The sequence below is a fragment of the Camelus ferus genome, chromosome 16 (assembly GCF_009834535.1).
Source record: "Camelus ferus isolate YT-003-E chromosome 16, BCGSAC_Cfer_1.0, whole genome shotgun sequence".
NCBI lineage: Eukaryota > Metazoa > Chordata > Mammalia > Artiodactyla > Camelidae > Camelus > Camelus ferus.
Genome location: NC_045711.1, coordinates 32,267,503 through 32,273,502, shown reverse-complemented (window position 1 = coordinate 32,273,502; position 6,000 = coordinate 32,267,503).

Below are 6,000 nucleotides of genomic sequence, written 5' to 3'. Positions count from 1 at the left end.
GTATTTATAAGATGTCTTTTTACAGTAGTAGTTGGCATAGTCATAATAGGACAAACATCCAAGAGAATGGTAGAAACCCTAGGTTTAGCATAATGATGACCTCTGGGAAGGAAAAGAAATTGGATTAGGGAAGGACAAAGGGCCTTAAACTATGTATTAGTTATCAATTGCTAAACCAAATTTACCCCCAAAATTTAGCAGCTTAAAACAATAAACATTTATTAATCACAGTTTCTGTGGCCCAAGAATCTGGGAGTGGTTTACCAGGTGATTCTGTTCAGATCTGTCAGGGGGAGGTTTCAGTCAAGCTCAGGCCTGGGGCTGCAGTCTTATCTGGAGGCTCAACTGGGAGAAGATCTGCCTTCCAAGCTCGCTTACCAGTTGTTGGCAGACCTCAGTTTCTCACTGGCTGTTGGCTGAAGGCTGTAGTTTCTTCCTTGCCATGGGTCTCTTATGGACATCCTGAGTGTCCTCCCACGATGGCAGCTGACTTTCCCCCAGAGTAAATTATCTTAAAAAAAGAGAATGTGCACCCACGGTGAGAGTTCAGTCTTTTTATAAACTAATCTTGGAAGTGTGTATTATCACTTACTCCATATGCTATTGGTCACTCAAAGCAGTCCTCCTACAATGTGGGAGGGGACTCCGCAGGGTGTGAGCACCTGGAAGTGGGCCTCACTGGGGGCCAGGTATCTTGGAGATTGGCTACCATCAACAGTATTTGTAATTTTTTTAATATTAAAAAAAAGAAGCATATATGGATAAGTTATTAAGATTTGATAAAACTGGGTCATACTTACACAGGTATCCATTATCTTATTCTCAGTAACTTTCTGAATGTTTGTAACATCCTGTAATAAAAAGATTTTCCCCTTAAAAATGCTCAGAGGAAGACACACCTCAAATAACAATGACAAAGAATCCCAAAGACAATTTCAAGAAACAGGCATTTTCACAAAAGTACAAGAAGAAATAGTCCTGGAGAAACAGGAAATTATAAGAAGGGAGTAGACTGAGATGAAAGAACAATGGAATAAACAACAAAAAACAGCTAGCTAGTAAAAATTCCTTATTGGAAGGAGCCAAAGGCAGGACTGATGCTACTGAAAATGAATTCAGAATGAAAAGGGAAAAGGTAAAGAGATAAAAATGATGAGCAAGAAGATAAAATACCTGGACGATACAATCAGAAGATCAGTATTAAGAAAGGAACAAAAGAATAGGAATATTTGTCAAATTCCCATGTTGAAATGGTACGGGTGTACATATAGCCATAGCTCAATATACCTGAAGCAAAATAAAGTCTTATGCACCTGACACATTTGAGGTGCTCCCTGGAAATGAGGAATACCAGTAAAATGAAGATGATGACTAGATTGATATTATTCAACAGTTTGGAAAGTTCTCATCAATGCAACACAGAAGTTATACAAATATTTGAGAGGAACATTGTAAAATGACTATAACTCAATAAAAAAAAAAGTTTAAAAAAATATTCGAGAGGAAGAGGCAAAGTATCATTATTTATAGATTATACAGTTTTCTGCTGGGAAAACCCAAGGGAATCTATGCGAAATAGTTTGGAAAATTCTGTATATACACGAATTGGGATATAATCAATAAATATGGATATATACAAATCAGTAGCTTTTCAATATACCAACCCAAACCAGTTAGAAAATATAAAGAGAAAAAAGATCCTTTCCACACTCCCTAGGAAATAAATTTAACAAGAAATGCTTAGAGCTTGGATGAAGAAAATGATAGTATTCGGACAGAGGGAGAAGACAAAGAAATGTAGAGATATTCCATTTTCATGGCTAGAGAGACAACACATGATAGTTGTCAATTCCTTTACAAATTAATCTATATTTTAATGCAAATTTAGTGCAATTTCAATTCAATGCAAATCCTGTTGGATTTTTTTTTAGTTTAGCAGAATAATCCTAAAGTTCACTTGGGGAAAAAAAAGCTCTAATAGCCAAAACAATTTTTGAAAAGAGAGCTATATTATAAGATCACTATAATTATAGTAATGTTCCAATGTGGGCGTATAGACTTGGAAATAAGTAGATGAAGTAACAGAGAAGAGTAGAAAGTCTAGAAATAGACCTACATTTATTAGGAGTTAATACTCTCCATGTTAAAGGTGACATCTCAAATTTGGGAAAGGATGGATTTATTTGCCAATTGGATTAGACAACTTTCCAGTTATTTGAGAAAAAAATAAAATTAGATTCTTACCTCATACTACATACCAAAATAATTTCCAGATGGAATCAAGATTTAACTACAAGCACTAGAAAAAAAATACACATATAAAATTTTGAGTTAGAGAAAGTTTTTGTAAGCATGACATGAAAGACACAAGAGACATTGTTAAGCAAAAGATGGATGGATTACTATACAAAATTTAAAAGTCCTATGGCCAAAAAAGTCACTCAAAGGTTTAAAACCAAACAAAATTCTGTGAGGAAATATTTGCAATATATATAGTGGACAAAGGGTTAAAATTCTTAGGCTATAAATAGCTCTTAAAATCATAAAGGAAAATACAATCGTCTTAATAAAGAGACAAAAAATACAAACAGGTCATGAACAGAAGAAATTCAAATGGCCAATAAATCTATGAAAAAATGTACAATATTACTAGCAATCAAATAAATGTGAATTAGAAGAAAGAGAACATTTAAAAAAATAAAAACTCTTCAGAATAGCAAGGATATCAAATATTGATGATTTGATATTCCACTGTGGAGAAATATGCATTATTACATGCCCACACTGAGTAATGGTCAGTGTAAGCTGACACAAGATATCTGGGGGACAGTTCAGCAATATATAGCAAAAATAGTGAAATTATTGTATCTTTTGACTCAGTAATGTAATAGTCTAGGAATTCAGCCATCAGAAATGCTCATGGAATCCTATATTTATTAAAATGAAAAGATGTTGGGAGGAGGGTATAGCTCAGTGGTCAGAGCACATGCTTAGCTCTCACAAGGTCATGGGTTTCATCCCTAGTACCTCCATTAAAGTAACTAAATAAATAAGCCTAATTACCTCCCCCACACACACAAAAAATGAAAAGATGTTACCATAGCACTGAAATTTTAAAAACCATGTCATGACATATGTATATACCATGATCCCATTTTTATATAAAGTAATTATGTAGCATATTTACATGGACATATATGTATAGACAAAAGCCTGGAAACTGATACCAACTCAATTTGATAAATATCAAAATATTTATAGTAGTTATTTCTAGACAGCATGATTATAGTTGATTTTTTTCCTTATCTGTAATATCTAATTACTCTGCAATGATATGTGTTACTTGTATAAATGTTAAAGGCTTTTATAAAGGAATGGAAGACATCACAAAAAAAGCAATAAATTTGACTATATACACAGTAAACATTTCTTATTTAAGATATCAAAAATTAATAGCTCAAGCTACAGAACACTTCAACACCACAGAATTCCCCTCCTCCCTAATACTCCTTCCAGTCGCTACCCATCCCCAAGGATAACCATATCCTGACTTTTAAATCCATAGATTAGTTTTGCCTACTTGTGAATTTATAGGCATGAAATTACACAGTGTATACTCTTCTGGGTCAGACTTCTTTTACTTGACATCATGTTTATGAGATTCTTCTATATTTTGCTTTGGTAATTGTAGCTCATTTATTTTCATTGCTGTATAGCAATGAATATGGTTCAGGATTTTGTCCCCAGGAAGTATCTGGCAATGTCTGGAGACAATTTAAATTGGCATAACTGGAGGTGGGGGGGTGCTACTGGTATCCAGTGGATAAAACCAGGGATACTGGTCAACATCCTACAATGCACAACAAAGAATTATCTTGCCCAAAATGTCAGTAGTGCTGAGCTGGAGAAACCCTGCTCTGTAGTATTCCAGCATGTCTCAGTACATCCACTCCTCTGTTGAGGCAAAAATGGAAACAGCCTAAAATGTTCACAAATTACTAATTGCTGAAATGAGGGAAAACTATGCAGTTATGAGATTTCATATCTACAAAGATTTTATAATAATATTTTAACATTTTTCATTGAATAAAAGCTGAGTACAAGACTGTATACATGACAGGTGAAACGGGGAAGAACCTCTGTCAGGGTGTAGGATCCAAAACAGTGGGGATCCTCTGGTGGTACCTGTGTGAAAATGATGCTAAGAAAGAGCCTGGAAGGAAAAACATAGGAATGTTACAGTGATTGCTTGGGTGATGGTGGTAGTTCTTGTGTCTACTCTTTTTTTATTTTCCTTTTTTTTAAAATTTGGTAGGGGGAGGTAATTCAGTTTATTCATTTATTCTTAGAGGAGATACTGGAGATGAACCCAGGACCTTATGCATGCTAAGCAGGTGCTTTACCACTTGAACTATACCCTCCCCCCATTCCAAATTTTTAATCACAATAGTGTAGAGTGATAGGAAAATAAAATAAAGAATTAAAAAGCAGCTACTTACCCTTGTCTATGGGAGAGTCCATCTATGCAGCATTGAGGTTCTCCAGTACCAATCGGGCCTCCTTCCCTAGCGCGCCGCCCCTCTTCTTGTAGCTGGGTGGACTCACACCCTGTCTCCTGCCACCATGCCTTTGCGTGTGCCGTCCTCTCAGCCTGCAGTGCCCACCCTCCGTGGTCTGTCTGGTGAACCCCAATCATTCTTTAAACCAGAGTTTATGTGACGTCTCCTTTCTAACAGGTATAACTTTTGAATATTGTCCTTAACACTATCACTGAATGTTATTTCCTACAGCAGTCTGTGAGCCACTTGAGGGGAGGATTTATGTCCCAATATTCCAGGAGCTAGCCCGGTGCCTGTGGGAGTAAACCTGGCAGCTATCTGTGAAAGCCTGAAGAATCTGGGGAGACCCTGGTCCCAACCAAGATGGTCCTGAAATAGAACTAGAACATGACCCCGATTTACCCAAGGGGAACTAAAGCAGTTATACCATACTCTTTTTGAAGAATGATGATAACTGGTATTTCTGGCTTCTAAAACACCTGGCACATAGTGTTTTGATACCAACTGGTGGACTGCAATTCAAATCGACAGTAACAACCCAGAGTTAGCACAGACCCCACTAGTTAAAGGGCATGATCCAGAATAAGACTGCCCTCATTTCAGAGGACTGCGAACAAATTTAGATCCCTCTCAGGTTCCGCCCCTCTTTCAGGGGCCTCATTTATTTACATCAAGTTTAACGCTGTTAGCAGTTCACAGTCAGACAACAGAGTGAAAGTATTAAATTAGAAAAACAAAACACCTGAAACAATATTACAATAACAATTAAGAACAAATACCTGACAACCCTGATAGTGTGACCCACGACTGATGTATTTTCAATTAAATCCCGTATTGTCTCACTGTGTCCCCTTAGTAATACATACAGGGCCAGGCCCCCCAGATCTCCCCCTCTGTGCACCCACCACATATACACCTGCAGAGCATGACCTTTGGTATAAACATTAAACAAGTTTTAAAGAATCTGAATCATATGTTTTAAGAACAAAGTTCTATCAACCACCATGAAATATTCAAACTTATTTTTGCCAAGCGAGCATAAAACTAGGGTTTCTCCAGGGATAGTCATTAGAGAATCAGACTGCAAAGAAGGAAAAGTGTGGGGTCTACCCAGGAGGAGGGGTTCTCAGTCAGCCTGTGCATGGCAAACACACCTCTCAGTTTTGATCGTTCTCTACAACTCACAAAATTCAGGAAAGTTCTATACTTACGATCAAAATTTTATTATAAAGGATACAAATCAGAACCAGCCAAATGAAGAGACATATAGGGCAAGATCTGGATGGTCTCAAAAGCATAGCTTCAGTGTCCTCTCTCCATGGATCCAGGTGTGTTACCCTCCTAGCATGTCAATGTGGTCACCAACCAGGAAGCTCCATTTAGTTGTCACTGGGGTTTCATCAAGCAGTCATGATGAATTAAATCACTGACTATCCGATTG